This window comes from Macrotis lagotis, chromosome 1 (genome assembly GCF_037893015.1).
Source record: "Macrotis lagotis isolate mMagLag1 chromosome 1, bilby.v1.9.chrom.fasta, whole genome shotgun sequence".
Taxonomy (NCBI): domain Eukaryota; kingdom Metazoa; phylum Chordata; class Mammalia; order Peramelemorphia; family Peramelidae; genus Macrotis; species Macrotis lagotis.
In genome coordinates this window covers 211,054,651-211,067,203 of record NC_133658.1, presented here as the reverse complement: position 1 = coordinate 211,067,203, position 12,553 = coordinate 211,054,651, and positions in this window count along the sequence as shown.

Genomic DNA, 12,553 nt, shown 5'->3' with positions numbered 1-12,553 from the left:
CATTCCAGTTGCTTGTAATATTTTCTCTTTGACTTGGAAGTTTTGGAATTTGGCTATAATATTCCTTGGAATCTTTACTTTGGAATTTCAAGAAGTGATTGGTGGATTCCCTCAATTTCTATTTTACCCTCTACTTCTATTATATTAAGATAATTTTCATGGAGAATTTCTTGAAAAATGATGTCTAAACTCTTTTCTTGGTCACAACTTTAAGGTAGTGCAATAACTTTTAAATGATCTGTTCAGGACCTGTTTGCCAGGTCAGTTATTTTTCCATTGGGATATTTAATATTTTCATTTAGTTTTTTATTTTTTGGTTATATATATATATATACAAATATGACTGCAACTGAAGGGAGGGTAGTGCAATTTATAAAATATGTATGTGCATATGGATAAAAAATTAATTGATTAACAAAAATGAAAAAATTTAAAAAATAAAATTCATCAGCTTCCCTTAGCTCCATTCTAAATTTGAAGGAGTTATTTTCTTGAGAGAACTTTTTTTATATCCTTTTCCATCTGGCAATTTCTGCTTCTTAGGGCATTTTTCTCCTCACTGACCTTTTGAACTGTTTTTTTCCATTTGACCTAAACTGGCTTTTGAGTTGTCATTTTCTTCAGTCTTTTTTGTATCTCCTTCACCAAGCTACTAACTTCTTTTTCATGATTTTCATGCATCACTCTTATTTTCTTCCCAATTTTTCCTTTATCTTCCTTCCTTGATGTTATTTTTGAAATTATTATTTATGTTTTTTATATTATTTATATATTTATATATTTTTGTCCATATGCACATTTATATTTTTAAGTTACAAAATTTCCTTCCACCCTCCCTTCCCACCCCCTTCCATTCAGCAGTGAACAATCAGGTTAGAATTGTACATAGATATTTTTGGTAAATATATTTACAGATTAGTCATTTTCAGTTATGAGCAGTATGAGGAGTTAGAATTAAGGGAAAGAGATACATAAGAGATACTTTTTATACAGGGTTCATCATATTCTGAAGGGTTTTTATTTGTTTTTTCTTACTCTGGATGGGGATAACATTGTCCATGGTTGGTCTAAGATGGTAGTCTGATAGCTCCCTGAACTGAGGAGAGGAGCTGCTTCCATCAAGGTTGATCATCCCACAGTGCTGTTAATGTGTTCATTGTTCTCTTGGTTCTGCTCCTTTCTCAGGATCAGATCCTGTAACTCATTCCCTGCTCTCTAGTTTCCAACTATTTATTCTATAGTAACAACTTGTTTATTCATTTCCCAATTGATGAGCAGCCCCTCAAATTTCACTTATTTAGCACTACAAAAAGAGCTTCTATGAATATTTTGAAACATGTGTGACATTTCCCATTTTTTATGATTTCTTCTGGATATGGGTCTAGAATTGGAATTGTTGGGTCAAAGGAAATGAACATTTTTATGGCTCTTTGGGACTAGTTCCATATTGCTCTATAGAATAATTGGATCTGTTCACAACTCCATGAGCAATGCATCAACATCCCAATCCTCCTACAACCTCTCCAGCATTGATTGTTTTCTCTTTTTCTCATCTTGGCCAATCGGATAGGTGTGAGGTAATACCTCATTGTTGTTTTAATTTGAATTTCTCTAATAAATAATGATTATGAGAATTTTTTTTCATATGATTGCATATAACTTTAATTTCTTCATTTGAAAACTGTCTGTTCACATTCCTTGACCATTTATCAATTGGGGAATGATTTGTAACCTTATAAATTTGATGTAGTTCTCTACATATTTCAAAAATGAGACCTTTATCAGAACTCCTAGTTATGAAGATTGTTTCTCAGCTTTCTGCTTTCTTTCTAATTTTGACAGCATTGATTTTATCAGTGCAAAAATTTTTAATTTGATATAGTCAAAATCATTCATTTTACACTTTTTAATGTACTCTAATTTTTGCTTGATCATTTATCACCTTTCTGTAGAATAGAGTATTTATTGATGTTTTAGATATATTTATTATTTTAAAGAAATTATTTATTCATTTATTATTTAAAAGCAAACTCAATTTATTCCTATACTTTCATGTGTTCTTAAAAGGAATGGATGTTGTATTTTATTAGAGGATTTTTAAGCATCTGTTGAGATAATCATATGATTTCTGTTTGTTTTGCTATTGATATGTTCAATTATGTAGAGTGTTCTCCTAATATTGAACTATCCTTGACTACCCTGGTATAAATCCTACCTGATCATGGTGTATTATGCTAGCAATAAGTTGCTTTAGTTGCATTTCCTAAAATTTTATTTAAGATTTTTGCATCAATATTCATTAGGGGGATTTGTCTATAATTTTGTTTGTATATTTTATTCTTCCTGGTTTAGGTGACGGCACCATGTTGGTATCATAAAAGGAATTTGGCAAAACTTCTCCTACTATTAAAAATAGTTTATGTAGAATAGGAATTAATTGTTTCTACATTGTTTGGTAGAATTTACTTGTAAATATATCTGGACATGGAGACTTTTTCTTAGGGAATTTTTTGATATTTTCTTCAATTTCTTTTCCTGAAATGGTGTTAAGTAATTTATTTTCTCTTCTGTTAGTCTGGGTAGTTTGCATTTTTGTAAAAATTCACCCATTTCATTTAAGCTATCCATTTTATTGGCATACAGTTTGGCCAAGTAGCTTTGAATTATCCATTTTATTTTCTCCTTATTCTCGATTGCTTCATACTTTTCATTTTTGATATTGATAATTTGGTTATCTTCTCTTTTTTTAAATCAGATTAACCAAAGTTTGTCTATTTTATTGGTTTTTTCATAAAACCAAATCTTAGTTTTATTTATGAGATCAATGTTTTCTTGTTTTTAATTTTATTAATTTCTCCCTTGATTTTCAGAATTTCTAATTGGTATTTAATTGGGGAACTTCATTCTTTTCCTTTTTTTAAAGTTATATATTCAATTCATTTATCTCCTCTTTCTCTATTTTATTCATTTATGCATTTAGAGATATAAAGTTTTCCCTCAAACCTGCCTTGGCTGCATCCCATAAATTTTAGTATGATGTCTCATTATTATCAATTTATTAGATATAATTATTGATAATTTCTATTATTTTCTGTTTGTTCCACCCATTGTTTAAGATGAAGTCACTTAATTTCCAATTAATATTTGGTTTATATTTCTAGGACTCTTTATTGCATGTAATTGAGCAGTATGTATTTACTATTTCTGCCTTTCTACATTTGATTAAAAGGACTCAGGACCACCCAGTTTATGATGCCCTCATCGTGGTCAGTTTTGGTAGAGGTGTCATGTACTGCCAAGAAAAATGGTATGTTATTTTCTATCTCCATTAAGTTTTCTCCAGAAGTCTATCATATCTACATGTTCCAAGATTTCATTCACCTTAACTTCTTGTTTATTTTGTGGTTAGATTTATCTAGCTCTGAGAGAGGGAGATTGAGGTCTCCCATTATTAAACTTTTCTTGTCTATGTCTCCTTGTTATATACTCAGCTTTTCCACTAGGAATTTGGATGCTATACCACTAGGTACAAACATATTTATTAATTATATAGTTTCATTACCAATAGTGGATTTTAATAAAATGTAGCTTCCTTTCTTATTAATTTTAATGAGATCAATTTTTGTTTTTAATTTATGTCAGATCAGGATTGCTACAACTGATTTTTTTTTTAAATTTTAGCTGAAGCATACTATATTTTGCTCCATCCTTTTACCTTTACCCTGTGTGTATCATTCTGCTTCAATTGTGTTTCTTATAAACAACATCTTGTAGGATTATGGTTTTTAATCATTCTGCTGTCTGCCTCTGTTTCATTGGAGAGTTCATCCATTCACATTTCCAGGTAAGATTACTCATTCTGTATTTCTCTCCATGCTATCTTTCTCAATTTCTATTTTTCTATTTCCTTTCCTCTTATTATTCCTCAACAAAATTTTACTCCCTCCCTATTTGAGTTTTCTTTTAAAATTTAGCTTTAAGGTTATTTTCACTTAAACCTTTGTCTTCCCTTTTATTTGTCCCTTTTTCCTTTATCTTTTGCTTTTTCCATCTCCGCCCCTTCCCTGTAGGTTAGCATAAATTGTTAAACTCAAGTGGGAATTTATCTTATTCTCTCTCTGGATCAAATCATTTGAAGAGAATTTACTCAGAATTCATATTCTCCCTTCTTTTTGTCTAAAATTATAAATCATTGTTCCTCTTCATCTGGTTTTATTAATCACTCTAGTGTTATCAATCAGGTATTATCAGGTATTATCAAACATAGTTTGATTATTTGGTTGTTTGATAAGGCCATATTGTTATCAAAGTATTATCACAGATTGTTTGATTGCTTAATAAGCAACATTGTCTTTAATTTTCTAATTATTCTTAATATTCACAGTTTCCATTTTTGATACTGTTAATTTGGCTATCTTCTTTTTTAAAATCAGATTAATCAGATTATTGAGTTGTTCATTAAAAAATTATAATCAAATTATAATTATAATCTTTTTTTTTACTTTACCCCCCCTTCCAATGACCATCTAAGAAAATATAATCCTGCTTATAAGCCAAGGTATCATCCAAAGTCAAATCATTTCTTGAATGATTTCTGTCCTCCCCCCACCCAGACCTATTTTTTCATTATCTTTACTTCAGCCATCCCTGCCCAGGGTACTTAACTCCTTGTTAAGTGAAGCTTGGTTTAAGTCAAATCCTGCTCTAATTAACTTTAAGAATCTTAAAGTGCTCTATGTACTGAGATGTTCTGGAGTTCTCACTTGACAACTTTACAAATCATTGTAGGTTATAGATACACTGACTCAGGACCACCCAGTTTATGATACCCTCATCAAGGTAAGTGCTAAGCAGAGATAAAATGGGTCAAAGGATAATGAGAAATAAATTTAAAGTTTATACCCCTGCTTTTCAACAGGACTTTTTGAATCAAGCATAGTGAAGTCATCTTGGACCTCTTCAATGGAGAGACAAGATTCAACTATTCCCATATCTTTTAAGTCCAATTGTTTCAATTTTATTTTACCTCTTAATTATCCTAATATAAAGTTCTCAAGAATTAGAAGTGTTATATCTTCCCTTTTAAGATTATATACAATTTGATGGTCTTGACCAATATTTGTTTTATTTTGTTTTTTCTTTCCCTTTTCATTTACCTCTTTATGCAGGCTCTTGAGTTCATGTAATTGTCAATTGAATTCTCTGTTCAGTTCTGGTCTTTGTGTCAGGAAATTCTGGAAATCCTCTATTGGGTGGAACATCCATCCTTTTTCCCTGATAGTATGTGCTGAATTTTTCAGGGTAGTCCATTCTAGGTTGTAATTCCAGGTTATTTGCTCTCTGATAAATGATATTCTATATCATCTGATCCTTCAGTGAGGCTAAGTCTTGTGAGTCTGTGTTTCCTTTGTATTTGAATTGTTTTCTTTTTTGCTGCTTGCAATATTCTCTCCTTTATTTGAGAATTCTGGAATTTGACTATAACAACCCTTGGAATTTTTATCCTGAGATCTCTTTCTGGAGGGATTCTGTGGATTTTTTCAATGGTATTATTGTTTTCTTGTTCTAGCATATTTGAACAATTTTCCATTATAATTTCCTGCATGACATTTTCCAGGTTTTTTTGACCTTCCCTTTCTAGTAGTCTTATTATTTCTAGGTACTTTACATTTTCTTCAATGGAATCTTATAGTCTCAAAGTTTCATTGATTTTTATTTGTTCAATTTTAATTTTTAGGATTTTATTTATTTATTTATTGTAATTATTTAGTCAATTTTTCAAAATTTTCCTGCATGACACTCATTTCTTTTTTCCATTTTTTCTTCCTCTCTTCTTTGTTTTTAAAATTTTTTAAGCTCCTAGATGAGTTTATGTATTTTAATTCAATTTATAGACTGTTTTGATACTTCCCTTGTAAGTGACTTTTAATTGATTTCTTCTTCAGACATGACATTCCTGTCATCTTTGTCTGTAAAGTATTTTTCTATAGTGAATGTTCTTTTAGTTTTTCTTCTCATATTTGTTATTTTAGTTCTTCTCCTAGGGTATAGGGAGATCGATAGATAGATAGATCCAAGCTTTTTTTTTTTTTTTTTTTTTTTTTTTTTTTTGCTGGGGCTGGGGTCTGATCCCTGGCTTGTCATTGACCAAGTTGTTGCTTAAACAATCTAAGCATTGACTAGAGGTTTCTTTCCTCCTTTATATCCAGGTTCTGACTTCTGACTTAGTAGTAGTTTATTCCCAATCCAGCTTTTTTTTTAACCACAGTGTTTTTTACCGCAGTGTTCCAAGAGTTCAGACTTTATTTGGGGTTGGGAGCCTCCTTAATGGCTTGCTATTTAGCTGCCCTGTTAGGACATGGATTCCTTTGTCACTAAAAGCCTCCCACTTATTTTTCCCACTCTCTTACCTCCTGAGCTTTACTTCCCCTTTTCCCCGCAAAGAGAAAGACAATCATTGAAGATCCTCCCCGATGTTTACAGTTGAAAATGTCTTTGAATCCTCTCTTTCTCTTGGTGGAATCTGTAGATTGAATGTCAGAGTAGTGGTTTTGTTATTCTTTTGTAGAGAAAACCTCTGGGAGCAAGTTAGCTTCATGCTGATGTCTTGGCTTTTCCCCAGTAGTCTTCTCTCCTTTGATTTTCAAATATTTTTTGAGTTCTTCCATCATCTAATTCCTATTTTCTTTTAGGATTGATATAGATGTTTTAATTTTGTCATCTTCTGAGTGTGTATTTTGATCCTCCATGGGATCAAAGTAATTATCTAAAGTCAGATGCTTTTTCCCCCTCATGTTTGTTGATTTTCCCAGCTTATGTCCTGATTTTAACTCTTTCTTAAGAAGGGCTCTGCTTCCAGGCTGAAGGACAAACTTTCCCGAACTTTTGAGTGTTTTTAGGAAATACCCACAGAAGTCCCAATTTCTTCAAGGCTTTATGACAGGATCTGATTGCTCTCCTGGCCTGTGTTCTGTCTGTGGAAGATCACAAATACCCACCTCTGCCATGGAGCTGTGAGGAGGGTCCTTGTTCCTGTAAAGCTGTATGGGGTCCCAGATTGGGACCTGGATCTGAGTATGAGCAAAGCAACAGAATCCTGCCCTATGACAATGGAGAGGCCTCTGCTGTCACCAACAACCCCCTTACTGTCAGAGCACTCTGGAAGCAGATGCTGGGTGGCTCCACAGGTTCCCTGGGTGGGGGTATGTTGATACCTGTGCTGGCATCTTATATGGAAGAATTTTCCCACTATCCTTCCAAGTTGTCCCTGGCAATCCCTGGACTGAGAGGTATTGGAACCCCTACTTCCATGGATCCAGGCACCCCCAGGGACCCAGGTGCTGCACAAACTGTACCTGGAGGGCCGGAGTCAGTTCACTGTGGCACCAACTGGGCTGCAATGCTATCCTTTTTAACATCATCAGAACAGATCAGATATTTTAAGTTGTTTTGGAATGTAAAATTGTTTCACTCAGTCTTTCTGTGTGTTCTGTCATTCTAGAATTTGGTTAGAGTTATAATTTTAAGGTAATTGGAGGAGAGTTTCTGGGAATTCCGGCCTTTTCTCTGCCATCTTGGCTCCACCTCCTTCATTTTTATTTTTAAAGTAGTTGTTTTCTCCAGTCAATTTTTCATAATGATCCTGAATGGCTATCATTTCATTTTTTCCCTTTTTTCTCCTTTCCTTCTTTCATTTTTAAAATCTTTTTGAGCTTTTCCAAGAGGTTTTGAATGTGAGGACAATACATAAACTTCTTTAAGACTTCACATATCAGCAATTTGTCACTGCTCTCTTCTTGTGAGATGACATTTTTAGCCTCCCTATCAAAATAGTATCTTTCTATGGTTAGTGCTCTTTTTGCTTTTTCCCCCTTTTAGCTCTGCTTCCTAGAGAGAGTATAGAGCCAAGATTTTTGTGCTGGGGCCAGGATCTGGTCCTTGGCTTATTGCTTGCCAAATTGTTGCCTCTGTAGGCCATGTATTGTCTGTGCAGAGGTTTGTTTCCTCCTTTGTGCCCAGGTTTTGCTTATGTAGTGGTTTGTTCCCAACCCAGTGTCCTCTATTATCCCAGTGTTTCCAGGGCTTGGACTTTGTCTTAGGTTGGGATCATCCCTTTTGACTTGCTATCAAGCTGGTTTGTTGACCTGGGACAAGAACATCACTTTGGTAAAAACCTCCTGATGACTTTTCTATTCTTCAGCTCTCCTATCTACAATTCCCTTTTACTCTAGAAGAGACAGACCTTTACTAAAGATCCTCCATGATATCTTGAATTGAGAACTTGTTTAGTTTTAAAAAAATTTTTTTTGTGGGATCTGCAGCATTACGATCTGTATAGAGGCCTCATTTAGAGTTGTACCAGAAAAGTTCCAGAAGTTTCCTAACTTCACCCTGCCATCTTGGCTCTATTCTGGAAGTACTCAAATTTTTCTGTTCAAAAGTAATCTTTTGTTTTACCTTGATAATTTAGATCAGATTTGTAGGGTAGGTCATTCTGTCTCTCATCTAGAATGCCATTATTGTTTTGAGAATGCATTTCGTCTTTCTATTATGCTTCTCAAGGGTATGAAATAATTTTATGTTATTTAATTTTCCTTTATAATTAAAGAACCTTTTCTGGGTTGTTTAAGGAATTTGTTGCAAACTATTGTTAAGTTTGACATTTTATGTCTTAGAGTATGAAGTACAATTATTTTTCTTTACCCCAGTCACCTCATCTCATGCAATCTCTGGATTCTCTCAGTCATTTATTTCCCTACCCATCTCTGTATTCAGAAGATGTATAATGTTTTCTTATATTATATCCAGATTCTTATAACACAAGATTTTTTAATTTTATCATGTTCTTTTAGGATATCTATCAGTATACAGTTGATTCTTATACACCCTGTCTTTTAAATCAATTGCTTTGGCTTACATGGAGTACATGTGGTTTTTTTAATGTCATTGCTTTTTTTTCTGTTGTATTTTCCTCCTTTTTTAGTATGTGTATTCCAATTATGGTAATCTTGTTTTTCTTCTTTTGAGAAAACTCTCATTTTTGATTCATTCTTTCTTAAAAGCTCCTTGAATTTTTAATTTATTCATTGAGTATTCAATCTAAAAAATACTCATTCTTAATTTATTATTTTGTAGATACTATTTCTCATGTCCACTGTTCTGTGGTATCTTGCTGGAGTTCCATGTTCCTTTGGGAGTCTAAAATTCTTTATTTTGCGGGATTTTTTAAGAGAAGTTTGTAAGCTCTTTGAATATTTTTTCATGTCTTTTTTTTGGGTTTTGGAGTCCCTTTCTCTTGGTTTATTTGCCTGTGTTCTGTGATTTTGAAGGGTTTTTTTGCTTTCAAGTCTTGGTGCATCATTTTTTTTTTGTTTTGCTTATTACTTCTGTGGCATCATCATCATCAGTCATCATTCACTTTCTGAATCTTTCCCTTTTTCTAGTTGGTTTACCAGTCTGTGCTGACAGATTCTGGCAATGAAATGCAGGATTCAATGACCTATATCTCTTATTTGAATATCAACTAAGTTGAAAGGATAGCCCAAAATTGGATTTCAGTTTTTTTTTTCTCTCATATAACCAAATATGCTGGCTCCTCTGACTCAGTTCTGTCTTTGTCTATCTTTTGACCCTCTTTCCTTCCTTTTATGGACAGAATTGAAATCTGTCATTTCTAGGCGGGGGAATAGGATAGGCATTCTTATATATTCTCTCTAGCCTTTGGAGATCCAAAATCTAGATCAGGTCCAGTCAGAGAGTGGAAATTTTTAAATCCCATTATAATTCTTTCACCGGTATAAGTGGACAGGGTTTATGCTTTTGGCTTCTTTTAGTATTACTTCTTCCCCTGCAGAGATCTTATTCAAATCCTCCACTCTGACCACATTATTTAATTTGAAGACCAGCTTAACTAGATTTGGTGGGAGTTTGGATGGCATAGAGAAGAAATCCCTGAACTTGGTTCTGAATGCTTAGTTTCAATTCTAACTCAGAAATGTACTATCTGGCCATTAACTTCTCAACTTCACTTTCTTTGTCTCTAAAAGGGGGGTAATAACTAGGTCATAAGTTTGTTATACATTTCAAATAAATCAATTTAGGTAAGATGTTTTATAACTATTAAAATGCCTTGTTAATGATATTTGCCACTGGAGAAACAGCACCAAGGCCCATGCCAATTGGCTATTTCTCAAGTGTGTACATTCATGAAGGTAATACATTATGTTACTTACAGTGTATAATATGTGGCAGGGAAGAGAGAACTCACATTAAAGCAACAGATGCTTAAACAATAGAAATGAAATATTTAAAAAGTTAGTAGTTTAGGGGGCAGCTTGGTGATGCAGTATATAGAGTACCTGCCCTTGAGTCAGGAGGACTTGAATTCAAATCCAGTCTCAGACATATAATAATTACCTAGTTGTATGATCTTGGGCAAGTCACTTAACCCCACTGCCTTGCAAAAAAAATTAGCAGTTTGGCTAAAGGAGAGTGTCTTTGGAATGAGCAGTCAATCATAAATCATAAATGCTTAAAGAAGAAAACTTGCAATGATTAAAACAGTGTTCGTTTAATTTTCCCTATAGAATTGTTATTAAATATAAAACCTAGGAAAAATTACCTTAAATCACTGAAAAATTTTCAAGTGATATTCATATAAATCTGAGTAAACTCATACATTTACACAGATTCTAACTTTAAGAGTATTCCTATTGTCTTGGTCATGAAACAAGGAGAATAAGAATCAAGAAGGAAAACTTTATAATGTGATTAGATTTATTAATATGGAAGCTGACATCATTCAAAGTCCTTTATTATGAATTATTTATTCACAGTATTATGTAACCATATTTAAAATGGACACATGAGGGGAAAAAAGGAAAGAGGGGAATAGTTCTAGAGGAGCATCACTAGAAGAAAGGAAAAGAATGAAATATTTGTTCCCATATTAAAAAATCAAGGAAGAATATGACAAGGGAAAACTGAAAGCCATCTTAATTTGCCCTGATCTATGAAGGGGTCAGCTTATCTAGGGTTTCTTTTGTTTCTTGAAAAACATTTTTTTTTCAGGATCTAGGTCAATAATTGAGCCACAATACCTATTCAGAACTAGAAATAGTAGTTTTAGGGTCATTCTAATGGATATTTCTTCAAATAAATGAGAATTAAGCAAATAAATGAGAATTACATGCCTGAAAAATGAAAAATATAGCAACTTACAAATCTCATACAAGATGACTTTATAATTATTAAAGTAATAATATTGCATATTTGTAGAACAAGTCGATTAACTTTCTAAAATTCATTAGTAAATTGAGGTGGTTAGATGAACTTCAGAATCATTGATGTTTCCTGTACTTTAACTGTATACTGTTATTAGAATTCTGATGTTCTCAAAGCAAATTAGTACAATGGTAACTTTATTAGCATCCCATCATGGCATATTAGAAAGTGACATGGGTTTGGATTTTGAAGTCAGAGAAGGTAAGATTTAATCCTAATTCTAGCATAGCCATGTTATATAATATCTGTGCATCTTAAGTTTTCCCTGAAGGACTGGTCCTCCCCTACCCCTTAGAAGTCACCAAGGACAGATTAAAGGCCTAAATCATCACTTGCTGTGCTTATTTCAAAGAACTTTTTTTTTAATAATGGGTTTTATTAAGTGGCCTCTACAGTCCCTTTTTACACAGAGTTTCTGTGATAATGTGGCTAGATGATCTCTAAGGTCTCTTCAAACATTAAGTTCTTTAACTTGTGTGGGATTTTATCCACAATTATATGTTCCAAAATTTATTTCCTGGCTATCATTGTAGACTTTAAAACAGAACACAAGGCCTACAGTACAGTAGTCTTTAAAGAACTGGTAGTTTATTAAGGATCATGAAGTAAATTCTTAGCTTAAGACAAACCAATTATTACTATTGGAGGAGGAGAATTTGTCTTCTTTTCTGAAATAGCTGAATTGAATAGCAACCACATAATATAAAAATTGACAAAAACATAGATTTCATTGATGCTTTATTGTTGTATGAAGACTGACTCATTTGATAACACTTCCAGTAGGAACATGGAGGAAATGAAGCATGCAAAGCCCTTAAGTATTAGGAGAAGCCTTTTTTCTTTGGGGTAAAGCTAGAAATGTTGATATCTTTAAAAGATGACTGATATCAATGGAGGAATTTTTACAGCATTTTTCTCAAGGGAAAGGTGCCTCCTTCACTCAAAGCAGGTGAGATCAATAAATAAGGGGGGGAAAGGGCTTTGAGGGTGACCTTTACTATCCATTCTCCAACCTTAATCTATGTAACCCTGGAAAATAAATCTATGAATTCTTTTTGTTAAATTTCTCCTCAACCCAACTCAAGTGAAGCTATGGCTTTGGTATCAAGTCATGGAAATCTGAGGATCCAGAAATTTATGCTGTTTTTGCAATTAACCCCAAAATGTTTTCCTGAGGAAAAAAGTCCAGGATGTCAGTCCTGTAGAATCCAACCCAGCAGATTTAGGAATTGGCATTAGGAAAGGACAATTGTCATTAATGGTTTATGAG